This window comes from Bos javanicus, chromosome 4, assembly GCF_032452875.1.
Source record: "Bos javanicus breed banteng chromosome 4, ARS-OSU_banteng_1.0, whole genome shotgun sequence".
Lineage (NCBI taxonomy): Eukaryota > Metazoa > Chordata > Mammalia > Artiodactyla > Bovidae > Bos > Bos javanicus.
The window spans coordinates 6,555,528-6,570,076 of NC_083871.1; the positions used below are offsets into that span (position 1 = coordinate 6,555,528).

General features: G+C 37.8%; 1 protein-coding gene across 2 annotated transcripts in view; it reads left to right on the forward strand.

Moving 5' to 3' along the window:
• ZPBP (zona pellucida binding protein) overlaps positions 1-14,549 on the forward strand; it is a 151,469-nt gene that overhangs the window by 100,033 nt on the left and 36,887 nt on the right. The gene's annotated exons all lie outside the window — the stretch shown is intronic.

The following is a 14,549-nucleotide window of genomic DNA, read 5'->3' on the forward strand; positions in this document are numbered from 1 at the left end:
CCCCTGGAGAAGGGAAAAGCCGCCCAGTCCAGTATTCTGGCCTGGAGAATTCCATAATCCATGGGGTCGTACACAACGGATCAACTTTCACTATGTGCTATGAGGTCCATTGCCTCTCCGGTCAGACTTTTTTTTTTTTTTTTTCCAGTCAGACTTTTGAAATCATCTTGTCAAGTTCTATAAAAATAGCTGTTGGATTTTCATTGTCACTTCATTGAATCTACCAGTCTCTTTGGTAGAATTGTCATCCTACCAATATTGAGTCTTCCAACTCATGAGCATGATGTGTATCTGAGTGTGCGTGTGCATATGCTTGTGCATCTTCATTGAAATATATCCCGTTAAGTTTTCGTTTAAATGTATCCGTTATAATTGTTCTTATAGATGTCTTAGAAATATTTTACTTAGATTTGTATCTAGGTAACTGATTGTTTTAAACTTTTTGTTTTGATATAAAATTTAGACTTCAGAAAAGTTAGGAAAATAGTTCAAAGAATTCCTGTATACTTTTTACCAAAGTTATATCCCTTCAAATTTGTATGCTGAAACCTAATCCCCAGTGTGGTTCTATTTGGTGGTGAGGTCTTTGGGAGTTGATTTTTGTATACAATGTAAGAGTCCATCTTTATTGTTTTGCATGTGGATATTCAGTTTTCCAGCACCAGTTGTTGAAAAGATTACGCTTTACCCATGGAATGGTCTTAGCTTCCATGTTGAACATCAGTTAACCATGTATGTTTCTGGGACCTCTGTTTTGATCTGTTGGTCTGTATATCTGTGTTTATGCTAATATCACACAGTTTTGATTACTATAGCAAAATTTACTACAAAAATGAATTCTGAAATCAAGAAATGTGATTGACCTAAATCTTTCTTTTTCAAGATTGTTTTGTTATTCATGGATCCTAGAGTTCCTTGTGGATTTTAGGATGAGTTTTACTATTTCTGAAAAGAAAAAACCACACACTCAAATTGTGATTTTGATAGGAATTGCTTTGCACCTGTAGATTGCTTTAGGTGGTATTTTTATCTTATTATTTAAGTCCTGTAATCCATGAACACAGGATATCTTTTCAAATTTTTGTATCCTGTTTCAAAACTCTTTCAGCAGTGTTTTGTAGTTTTCAGTGCGTGAAAGCTACAAATTCAGCCTTCTTGGATGAATTTATTCCTAGCCATTTTGTTCTTTGTTATTCTATTCTAAGTGAATTGTTTTCTTGGCTCCCATGTTGGATTATTCATTACTGATTTCTAGAAATGCACCTGTTTTAGCATATTGGTTCCATATGGTACCATTTTGCTGAATTTGTTTATTGGATTTAGTAAGTTTTTTTTTAGTATTTTATACATGTAAGATCATGACATCTATGAACAGAAATACTTTTATTCTTCTTTTAAAATCATATTTATTTATTCTTCTTACCAAATTACCCTGTCAAAAATTTCCAGTATGTTGAATATAAGTGGCAAATGTGGCCATTCATGTTGTTCTTAGGAGAAAAAGCTTTCAATCTTTAACTGTTAAATATGATATTAGTTGTTAGTTTTTCATATATGACTTTTAAGAGAGTTTTCTTCCATACATAGTTGACTATTGTTATTATGAAAGAGTATTGACATTGGCAAAATGTTTTGTATAAATTGAGATGAGCATTTTTTCCCCTGCTTCATACTGTTAATGTGGTATATACAATTGATCAAGTTTTTGTATGTTGAATCATCCTTGCATTCTGGGAATAAAACCCACTTGGTCACAGCATACAGTCTTCTAAATATGTTGCTAAATTTGGTGTATTTTGTTGAGGATTTTTGTGAGCATTCATAAAGGATATTAGCTTAATTTTCTTGAGGCTTTGGTATCAGGATAATGATAACTTATGAGTTAGGAAGTGTCTCTGCATTACTGGATGAGTTTGAAAAAGGAATTATGTTGCCTCTTTAAATTTTAATAGAATTCACCAGTGTAGCTATCTGGCCCTGGGCTTTTCTTTATGAGGAGGTTTTTGATTGCTAATGTAATGTCTTACTAGTTACAGGTTTATTCAGATTTTCTATTTCTTTATGTGTCATTTTGGTAGATTATGTGTTGTTAGAAATGTGTCCATTTCATTTCAGTTATCTAATTTATTGGTGTTCAGTTATTCATAGTGTACTTTTATATTTCTTATTGTATAAAATCAGTAGTAATATCCCAACTTTTACTCAGATTGTTATTTTAGTGTTTTAAGTCTTTTCTCTTTTATTCATAGTCTAGCTAAAGTGATTAATTTTGTTAGTTTTTTCAAAGAATCAGCTTTGTGTTTCTGTTAATATACTTTCCTATATATTTATGTGTATTTTTTTTTGCCTCAGTTTTAATCTTTATTATCTTCATCATTCTGTTGGCTTTGTGCTCTGTTTGTTTCACGTTTCCTATTTCCTTAAGCAAAGTCGGGCTTCCCTGACGGCTTAGCTGGTAAAGAATCTGCCTGCAATGTGGGAGACCTGGGTTTGATCCCTGGGTTGGGAAGATCCCCTGGAGAGGGGAAAGGCTAGCCACTCCAGTATTCTGGCCTGGAAAACAGTCCATGGAGTTGCAAAGAGTCGGACATGACTGAGAGACTTTCACTTTGACTTTGAGCAGTCAGTTTATTAATTTGAGATCTTTCTTTTTGGATCTAAGTATTTAGAGTTATAAATAACTCTCTTAGCACTTCTTTTGCTGCATCTCATAAGTTTATTGTCATTTTCATTTTCTCAAAGTACCTGTTTCCCTTGTGTTTATCAATTGATTCATTAATTAACAGTATTATTTGATTTCCAAATATTTATGTATTTTCCTGTGTTCCTTAATGTACTGATTTCCAGCTTTATTCTATTGTAATCAGAAAAGGCACTTTGTATGATTTCAATCTTTTGAAGTTTATTGAGACTTTTTAGGGACCTAACATATGATCTATCCTGAAGAATGTTCCATGTTCACTTGATAAAAATGTATATTTAGCTATTCTGATGGAGGCCTCTATATATGTCTCTTAGGTCTAATGTATTTATAGTGTTGTTCAAGTTCTCCGTTTCCTTATTGAGTTTTTGTATGGTTGTTATTTTTTAAAATGAGTTATTGAAGTCACTAATATTATATAAAACTCTATTTCCTTTCAGTTCTTTCAGTGTTTGCCTTATATATTTTGGAGTTTTGTTGTTGAGTGAAAACTACATATACATTTATAATTGTTATTTCTTCTTGATAAACTGAATTTTCTATCATATGTAATATTCTTTGTATCTTATAATAATTTTTGTCTGAAAGTCTATTTTTTCTGATACTAGTATAGTCACCTGGCTTTCTTTTGGTTAATCTTTGCAGGTAAAATTTTTTTTTTCTATGTAAGATCTTTTTCTGTTCTCTCACTTTCAGCCTTTTTGTGCTTAAGAACTGAATGAGTCTCTTGTAGTTAACACTGGGTGAAACATTTCCTTTTTTTTTTTTTCCTTTGATCCATGTTGCCGGTATCTCTTCTTGACTGGAGAGGTGAATCCATTAATGTTTAAAGTTACTGCTTACGAAAGGAGTACTGTCATTTTGCTGTTTGTTCTCTGTATTTCTCATACCTTTTTGTTCCTCATTTCTTCCATTCCTGCCTTCTTTTATGTTTAGTTGATTTCTTATAGTGACACTTTTTGATTCCCCTCTCATTTCCTTTGTAAAGTTCTTTACTCTGTGGCTCCATTAGAGATGAAATATAGCATCTTATTATAACAATCTAATTATAACTGGTGTCAACTTAGCTTCATTCAAGTATATACACTCTCCCTCTTTACAACTCTGCATTCCCCTTAACTTATTGATGTTCTAAATTATATCTTTAGAGGCTTCCCTGGTGGCTCAACAGTAAAGAATCTGCCTGCCATTTCAGGAGATGTGGGTTTGATCCCTGGGTTAGGAAGATCTCCTGGAGAAGGAGATGGCAACCCACTCTGTATTCTTGCCTGGGGAATCCCATGGACAGAGGTGTCTGGTGGGCTACAGTCCATGGGGTTGCAAAGAATGAGATGTGACTTAGTGACCAAACAGCCGCAACAAATTTTATCTTTAATATTGTGTGCCCAATAACATAATTGATAATTGTTCTTATGCATTTGTTTTTTAAATTTTACAGAAAATAAAAATAGTGGTTACAAGCCAGAATTGCCATATTTCTGACATTTATACCCACTGTGTGTCTGCCTTTACTAGAGATCTGTATTTGTTCATCTGACTTGGAGTTATTGTCTAGCATCCTTTAATTTCTACTTTAAAAGGACTCCGTTTAATATTTCTTGTAGGACAGATCTACTGGTAATGAATCTCTTCATCTTTTCTTTATCTTGGAATGGCTTTATGTCTCTCAAATCTTTTAAAGGACATTGTTGCCAGATATATAATTCTCAGTTGACGCTTTTCCCCCAGCACTTTAAATATATCTTCCTTCTCACTGCTGGCTTCAGGAGAGAGAAATTAGCTTAGTCTTATATAGAATCATCAAGGCAAAGACAGAGAATACCTTCTGTTTTGTCTTCTTTTTTGAGAAGTGTGTTTTGTTTTACTAAAAATTCAATTTCTTTAATACATATGATTAATTAGGTTGAGTAAGGGATAACATTCTGATAATGTGTGGCCTGTAAGGTATACATTTGTCCCTAGCTTTAGTGGCACTTCACACATTTTGTCATGTTTTATTTTCATTTCCATTTATTTCAAAATGCTCATTTCTTCTCTGATTTCTTCTTCAGGCAATTGATTATTAAAACTGTGTTTAATTACCAACTGTTATGGAAATTTCCAGAGGTCTTTCTTATATTGAAATCTAATGTAATTCAATTGTTAAAGGGAATGTGTGGTATGTGAATACTTTTGGGGCTTTCCAGATGGCACTAGTAGTAAAGAACCCTCCTGCCAATGCAGGAGACATAAAAGCCAATGCAGGAGACATAAAAGCCAATGCAGGAGACATAAGAGACACGACTTTGATCCCTGGGTTGGGAAGATCTCCTGAAAAAGGGTATGGCAACCCACTCCTACAGTCCTGGTGGGCTACAGCCCATAGGGTCACAAAGAGTCAGACTTTTTAATTATTGAAACATGTTTTCTGCTATATGTTTCTGGTTATATTCATGCCCTTATCATTGTGAGGTATTTTTTATTCCTTGTAATAATCTATCCTCTGACTTCTGTTTTGTCTAATATTAATACTACCAACTACAGATTTATTTTTATTGGTGTTATCATGGATTATCAGTCATGGTTCCACTAGAGAAGACAGTCAGTAGGAAATACATATCAGAAATTTATTGCAAGAAATTGTTTGATATGATTATGACAACTAGTGAGACAATTCCAAAATTTATAGGACAGGCTCTCAGGAAGGGCAGGCAAAAAACTGTTGGCCACGGTCTGAAGCTGCAGCCCACAGGCAGAATTTCTTCTTATTTAGGGGAGTTGTAGTACTGTTGTTAGCCTTTTGACGGATTAAAACAGTCCCACCAGGTTATCTCATTTACTTAAAGTCAACTGATTGTAAACAATCATCTTATCTACAAAGTATCTTTACAGCAATGCCTGGATTAGTGTTTGATTGAATAACTAGTGAGTATCACTTAGCCAGGTTGACACATAAAATTGATCAGTACAAATGCTGTATCTTTTACTAGACCCTTACTTTAAACTTATGTCTTTATGTTAAGACGTACTTATTTAGATAACATGTAATTTTGATCTTGCTCTCTAAATCTAGTCTGTCAGTGAAGTGAAGTGAAGTCACTCAGTTGTGTCCAATTCTTTGGGACCCCATGGACTGTAGCCTACAAGGCTCCTCTGTCCATGGAATTTTCCAGGCAAGAGTTCTAGAGTGGGTTGCCATTTCCTTCTCCAGGGGATCTTCCCAGCCCAGGGATCGAACTCAGGTCTCCCGCGTTGCAGGCTTTACCGTCTGAGCCACCAGGGAAGCCATTATTAAAGTTCTTTAATAATTCAATTCAATTTTTACATTAATATACCCTAACAGCAAAGAACTATCCAGGAAATGAGTCTTAGTAGATAACTAAGACTTAGTTGTAAGTCTTAGTAGATAACTAAGGCTTAGAAGAAAAGCCTCCATTAACAAACTGGGATTTAACATTCATTGAAACATCTCTTCCTCCTTAAAATCACCATCATTTGTACCAAATCTAACCAAATTAAGACCTGTTTGTAGTATAGATCTGTTCTCAATAAACTTGGCCTGATGACTTATATAACCATAATTGATCATAGACTTTTGTGCTTTGCTGAGACTTTTATAGAGTCTCAGACTGAACTTTTTTTTTAATTATAAATTAATTATTTTAATTGGAGGCTAATTACTTTACAATATTGTATTGGTTTTGCCATACATCAACACGAATCTGCGATGGGTGTGCGTGTGTTCCCCATCGTGAACCCCCCTCCCACCTCCCTCCCCATACCATCCCTCTGGGTCATCCCAGTGCACCAGCCCCTAGCACCCTGTATGGTGCATTGAACCTGGATTGGCAACTCATTTCACATATGATATTATACATGTTTCAAGGCCATTCTCCCAAATCATCCCACCCTCGCCCTCTCCCACAGAGTCCAAAGACTGTTCTATACATCTGTGTCTCTTTTGCTGTCAGATTGTCAGACTAAACTTTTAAAATAAAGCCTTTCAGGGCTAGGAAAACCATCGTTTCACTTCAGTCATTCAGTCATGTCTGACTCTGCTACCCCATGAATTGCAGCACGCCAGGCCTCCCTGTCCATCACCAACTCCCGGAGTTCACCCAAACTTACATCCATTGAGTCGGTGATGCCATCCAGCCATCTCATCCTCTGTCGTCCCCTTCTCCTCCTGCCCTCAATCCCTCCCAGCATCAGAGTCTTTTCCAATGAGTCAACTCTTCGCATGAGATGGCAAAGTACTGGAGTTTCAGCTTTAGCATCAGTCCTTCCAAACAACACCCAGGACTGATCTCCTTTAGGATGGACTGGTTGGATCTCCTTGCAGTCCAAGGGACTCTCAAGAGTCTTCTCCAATACCACAGTTCAAAAGCATCAATTCTTCGGCACTCAGCATTCTTCACCGTCCAACTCTCACATCCATACGTGACCACAGGAAAAACCATAGCCTTGACTAGACGGACCTTTGTTGGCAAAGTAATGTCTCTGCTTTTCAATATGCTATCTAGGTTTGGTCATAACTTTCCTTCCAAGGAGTAAGCGTCTTTTAATTTCATGGCTGCAGTCACCATCTGTAGTGATTTTGGAGCCGCCCAAAATAAAGTCGGACACTGTTTCCACTGTTTCCCCATCTATTTGCCATGAAGTGATGGGACCAGAGGCCACGATCTTAGTTTTCTAAATGTTGAGTTTTAAGCCAACTTTTTCACTCTCCTCTTTCTTTCACTTTCATCAAGAGGCTTTTTAGGTCCTCTTTACTTTCTGCCATAAGGGTGGTGTCATCTGCATATCTGAGGTTATTGATATTTCTCCCGGCAATCTTGATTCCAGCTTGTGCTTCTTCCAGCCCAGTGTTTCTCATGATGTACTCTGCATATAAGTTAAATAAGCAGGGTGACAATATACAGCCTTGACGTACTCCTTTTCCTATTTGGAACCAGCCTGTTGTTCCATGTCCAGTTCTAACTGTTGCTTCCTGATCTGCGTATAGGTTTCTCAAGAGGCAGCAGGTCAGGTGGTCTGGTATTCCCAACTCTTTCAGAATTTTCCACAGTTTATTGTGGTCCACACAGTCAAAGGCTTTGGCATAGTCAATAAAGCAGAAATACATGTTTTTCTGAAACTCTCTTCTTCCATGATCCAGCGAATGTTGGCGATTTGATCTCTGGTTCCTCTGCCTTTTCTAAAACCAGCTTGAACATCTGGAAGTTCATGGTTCATGTATTGCTGAAGACTGGCTTGGAGAATTTTGAGCATTACTTTACTAGCATGTGAGATGAATGCAATTGTGTGATAGTTTGAGCATTCTTTAGCATTGCCTTTCTTTGGGATTGGAATGAAAACTGACCTTTTGCAGTCCTGTGGCCACTGCTGAGTTTTCCAAATTTGCTGCCATATTGAGTGCAACACTTTCGCTGTATCATCTTTCAGGATTTGAAATAGCTCAACTAGAATTCCATTACCTCTACTGGCTTTGTTTGTAGTGATGCTTTCTAAGGCCCACTTGACTTCACATTCCAGGATGTCTGGCTCTAGGTGAGTTATCACACCACTGTGATTATCTTGGTCGTGAAGATCTTTTTTGTACAGTTCTTCTGTGTATTCTTGCCACCTCTTCTTAATATCTTCTGCTTCTGTTAAGTCCATACCTTTTCTGTCCTTTATCGACCCATCTTTGCATGAAATATTCTCTTGGTATCTCTGATTTTCTTGAAGAGATCTCTAGTCTTTCCCATTCTGTTGTTTTCCTCTTATTTATTTGCATTGATCACTGAGGAAGGCTTTCTTATCTCTTCTTGCTATTCTTTGGAACTCTGCATTCAGATACTTATATCTTTCCTTTTCTCCTTTGCTTTTCACTTCTCTTCTTTTCACAGCTATTTGTAAGGCCTCCTTAGACAGCCATTTTGCCTCTTTGCATTTCTTTTTCTTGAGGATGATCTTGATCCCTGTCTCCTGTACAATGTCACGAACCTCCGTCCATATTTCATCAGGCACTCTATCAGATCTAGTCCCTTAAATCTATTTCTCACTTCCACTGTATAATCATAAGGAATTTGATTTAGATCATACCTGAATGGTCTAGTGGTTTTCCCTACTTTCTTCAATTTCAGTCTGAATTTGGTAATAAGGAGTTCATGATCTGAGCCATAGTCAGCTCCTGGTCTTGTTTTTGCTGACTGTATAGAGCTTCTGCATCTTTGGCTGCAAAGCATATAATCAATCTGATTTTGGTGTTGATCATCTGGTGTTATCCATGTGTATAATCTTCTCTTGTGTTGTTGGAAGAGGGTGTTTGCTATGACCAGTGTGTTCTCTTGGCAAAAGTCTTTTAGCCTTTGCCCTGCTTCATTCCGTATTCCAAGGCCAAATTTGCCTGTTACCCCAGGTGTTTCTTGACTTCCTACTTTTGCATTCCAGTCCCCTATAATGAAAAGGACATCTTTTTTGAGTGTTAGTTCTTAAAGGTCTTGTAGCTCTTCATAGAACAGTTCAACTTCTTCAGCGTTACTGGTTGGGGCATAAACTTGGATTACTGTGATATTGAATGGTTTGCCTTGGAAATGAACAGAGATCATTCTTTCATTTTTGAGATTGCATCCAAGTACTGCATTTCAGACTCTTGTTGACCATGATGGCTACTCCATTTCTTCTAAGGGATTCCTGCCCACAGTAGTAGATATAATGGTCATTGAGTTAAATTCACTCATTCCAGTCCATTTTAGTTTGCTGATTCCTAGAATGTTGACATTCACTCTTGCCATCTCTTGTTTGACCACTTCCAATTTGCCTTGATTCATGGACCTGACATTCCAGGTTCCTATGCAATATTGCTCTTTACAGCATTGGACCTTGCTTCTATCACCAGTCACAAACATAGCTGGGTATTCTTTTTGCTTTGGCTCCATCCCTTCATTCTTTCTGGAGTTATTTCTCCACTGATCTCCAGTAGCATATTGAGCACCTACCGACCTGGGAATTCCTCTTTCAGTATCCTATCGTTTTGCCTTTTCATACTGTTCATGTGGTTCTCAAGGCAAGAATACTGAATTGGTTTGCCATTCCCTTCTCCATTGGATGACATTCTTTCAGCCCTCTCCATCATGACCTGTCCATCTTGGGTGGCCCTGCAGGGCTTGGCTTGGTTTCATTGAGTTAGACAAGGCTGTGGTCCGTGTGATTAGACTGACTAGTTTTCTGTAATTATGGTTTGTGTTTCTGCCCTCTGATGCCTCTCGCAACACCTACCGTCTTACTTGGGCTTCTCTTACCTTGGACATGGGATATCTCTTCACGGCTGCTCTAGCAAAGCACAGCCACTGCTCCTTACCTTGGACGAGGGATATCTCCTCACAGCCACCCCTCCTGATCTTGAATGTGGAGTAGCTCCTGTTGGCCCTCCTGTGCCCGCGCAGCCACTGCTCCTTTGACGTGGGGTTGCTCCTCTCAGCCGCCGCCCCAAACCTCGGGCATGGGGTAGCTCCTCCTGGCTGCCACCCCTGACATCGGGCAAGGGGTAGCTCCTCTCGGCCACGCTTCTGCATGGTCTGTCACAGTTGGCGCACTTCCCTGCGGAAAGCCATGTCAAAGGCTATCACAGATTTTGCCTAACAGATCTAAGTAATTTCCTCCCTTCTCAGGGTCTCCAAAATTCCTTGAGATTTCTGTACCTGTTATTGAGATAACCTTCCTAACTTATAAAGTTACTGGAAACTAAGAGCTTCCAATCTCTGGAGAGTTTAGATATAGAGAAAAGATAAATGTTTCAATTTGTTTATAAAATAGGTCTTTTAATTGGGATCTTTAAACCCAATTTACTATAACTGCTCTTATTGTCAAGTTCAAGTGTATCATCTCACCACTTTATGTTTCCCCAACTTATTTTTTGTTCCTTTTTTACTATTTTTCTGCATTCGATTAAATCAGTTGAAGTGTTTGTTCTTTTACATATCTGCCTTATTGACCTGTTACAACTCTGTGTGTTTTTATTGTAATGGTTATTTTAGGTTTATAGTGTATGTCATTAATTTATCACAGTCTGTATTTATTATTATACCACTTCATATAAAGTATAAGCATCTTAAAATATACTTCCATTTCTTCCCCTCCTTATTGTTGACATCCATCCAGTTTAGCTTACCTGTGTCACAAATCCCACACTATGTTGTTCTGTTTATTAAACAGTTTATCTTTTATGGGGATAAAAATAATAGGAAAAAGTTACATGTATTTGTTGTTCAGTCACTAAGTCATATCCGACTCTTTGTGACCTCATGAACTGCAGCACGCCAGGCTTCCCTGTCCTTCACTATCTCCCTAAGTTTGCTCAAATTCATGTCCATTGAGTTGGTGATACCATCCAACCATCTCATCCTCTGTCATCCCTTCTCCGCTTGCCCTCAGTCTTTCCCAGCATCAGGATCTTTTTCAGTCAGTCGACCCTTCCCATCAGGTGGCCAAAGTATTGGAGTTTCAGTTTCAGCACCAGACCTTCCATTGAGTATTCAGAGTTGATTTCCTTTAGAATTCACTGGTTTGATCTCCTTGCTGTCTAAGGGACTTTCAAGAGTCTTCTCCAACACCACAGTTCAAAAATATCAATTCTTCAGCACTCAGCCTTCTTTATGGCCCAACTCTCACATCCATACATGACTGCTGGAAAAACCATAGCTTTGACATATATGGACATTTGTTGGTAAAGTGATATCTCTGATTTTTAATACGCTGTTTAGATTTTTCTTCCAAAGAGCAAGTGTCTTAATTTTGTGGCTGCAGTCACCCTCTGAAGTGATTTTGGAGCCCAAGAAAATGAAATCTGACACTGTTTCCACTTTCTCCACATCTATTTGCCATGAAGTGATGGGACCAAATGCTATGTTCTTCATATTGTGAATATTGAATTTTAAGTCAGCTATTCAGTTTCCTCTTTCACCTTCACCAAGAGGCTTTTTAGTTCCTCTTAGCTTTCTGCCATTAAAGTGGTATCATCTGCATATCTGAGGTTGTTGATATTTCTGCCGGCAGTCTTGATTCCAGTTTGTAAGTCATCCAGCCCAGTGTTTCTTATGATATATTCTACATTTAAGTTAAATAAGCAGGGTGACAGTATACAGCCTTGACATACTTGTTTCCCAGTTTTGAACCAGTCCGTTGTTCCATGTCCAGTTCTAACTGTTGCTTCTTGACCTGCACACAGGTTTCTCAGGAGGCAGATAGGGTGGTATGGTATTCCCATTTCTTTAAGAATATTCTACAGTACTTACCCATCTAATTATCCTATCAGTTAGTCTTCATTCTTGGTGTAGACTCAATTCCATGTACAATTCTCTTCCTATGGCCTGAAGGATTTTATTTAACATTTCTTCTGATGTGAGTTTGCTACTGATGAATAGTCATATTTTTTTGTTTTCATTTTTGAAAGTTTTGTATACTGGATATTGAACATATTTAAATGTTGACCCTGTATTCTCACTTGAATTGTTCCAGTTGGAAATCTGTATCATCCTCATTTTGTTCCTCTATGCAATATGTGGAGGAATATGTTTTTTTTTTCGAGAATTCTTTTAAGATTTTCTTTTTATTACGCTTTTGAGGAATATAAATATGATGCATTTTGGTGTTGTTTTTTTTTTGTGATTCTTTGTTAGTAGTTTGTTGTTGAGTTTCTTGGATTTGTGGACTAAGTGATCTTCAAATTTGGAAAATTGTATTTATTCATGGGGAACACATATATACCTGTGGCGGATTCATTTTGATATTTGGCAAAACTAATACAATTATGTAAAGTTTAAAAATAAAATAAAATAAAAAAAAATACTAGGCTAAAAAATGTGAAGAAGGAAAAAAAAATTTTCCTATTAACTACTTTTTCTCCTCCTGAGTTTCCAAGTAAAGGTGTATTAAACTGACTGATACTTCCCTTATCAATCCAATTAATGGCATCTCTGAAAAGCCTCCAACTAGTATCACACCTAGTTGGGAAAGCCTGTGGGCCCTGACAACTGGAAGAGAAAAGGAATGCCAGCCCTCACCACTTTTGGTGAATACTTTTCTGAACATTCTAGGAAGACTAATAAGAAATCAAGATCATGAAAACTGTAAATAAAGCACTGAAACTGTCTTTATTCATATGTGAGAAGAATGGGTATGAAAACTCCTAAAAATAAAAAATAAACACTCAGAACTATGAGTTTTAGCAAGGCCACGCTAAAGTGATTTAACTAGAACACAGGTGACGCTTCCTGTGAAGGCCTCGACAATCTGTTGTCTTTGCTTCTGCTCAGATATATCTATTATCAGAATTTGATATTTTTTACCAAACTTCAGGATTTTATGATTTCAACCCTATTGTAGCAGTCAACACTAGCAAATAATTGGTTTGCATGATAATCAATGAGTAGTGTCTTATCTTAAATAACTTCTGCAACTTGCTTTGTTTGGGCTCAACATTGACATACAATTTAGTATACATGTTGAAATTACGCAGTTTAATGACTTGGACTGTATTCATCCATGCAACTATTACTGTGATAAAGAAGAGGATCTCTGCCATAATCCTGAACTTTGCTTATACCTTTTTGTAATCAGTCCTTCAATATCCATTCCCAGGCTAACTTTGATATTGTGTTCTGTATCACTACATATTTACATACATTTTATAATTTTTAATAAGTGGACTTATGCAGTATATGTTCAAGCTGGTTTTAGAAAACGCAGAGGAACCAGGGATCAAATTGCCAACATCAGCTGGATCATGGAAAAAGCAAGAGGTTTCCAGAAAAACATCAATTTCTGCTTTATTGACTATGCCAAAGCCTTTGACTGTGTGGATCACAAAAAACTGTGGAAAATTCTGAAAGAGATGGGAATACCAGACCACCTGACCTGCCGCCTCTTGAGAAATCTGTATGCAGGTCAGGAAGCAACAGTTAGAACTGGACGTGGAACAACAGACTGGTTCCTAATAGGAAAAGGAGTATGTCAAGGCTGTATATTGTCACCCTGCTTGTTTAACTTATATGCAGAGTACATCATGAGAAACGCTGGACTGGAAGAAACACAAGCTGGAATCAAGATTGCCAGGAGAAATATCAATAACCTCAGATATGCAGATGACACCACCCTTATGGCAGAAAGTGAAGAGGAACTCAAAAGCCTCTTGATGAAAGTGAAAGTGGAGAGTGAAAAAGTTGGCTTGATGCTCAGCATTCAGAAAACAAAGATCATGGCATCCAGTCCCATCACTTCATGGGAAATAGATGGGGAAACAGTGGAAACAGTGTCAGACTTTATTTTTCTGGGCTCCAAAATCACTGCAGATGGCGACTGCAGCCATGAAATTAAAAGACGCTTACTCCTTGGAAGGAAAGTTATGTCCAACCTAGACAGCATGTTGAAAAGCAGAGACATTACTTTGCCAACAGGTCTGTCTAGTCAAGGCTATGGTTTTTCCAGTGGTCGTGTATGGATGTGAGAGTTGGACTGTGAAGAAGGCTGAGCGCCAAAGAATCAATGCTTTTGAACTGTGGTGTTGGAGAAGACTCTTGAGAGTCCCTTGGACTGCAAGGAGATCCAACCAGTCCATTCTGAAGGAGATCAGCCCTGGGATTTCTTTGGAGGGAATGATGCTAAAGCTGAAACTCCAGTCCTTTGGCCACCTCATGCGAAGAGTTGACTCATTGGAAAAGACTCTGATGCTGGGAGGGATTGGGGGCAGGAGGAGAAGGGGACAACAGAGGATGAGATGGCTGGATGGCATCACTGACTCGATGAACGTGAGTCTGAGTGAACTCCGGAAGTTGGTGATGGACAGGGAGGCCTGGCGTGCTGCGATTCATAGGGTCGCAAAAAGTCG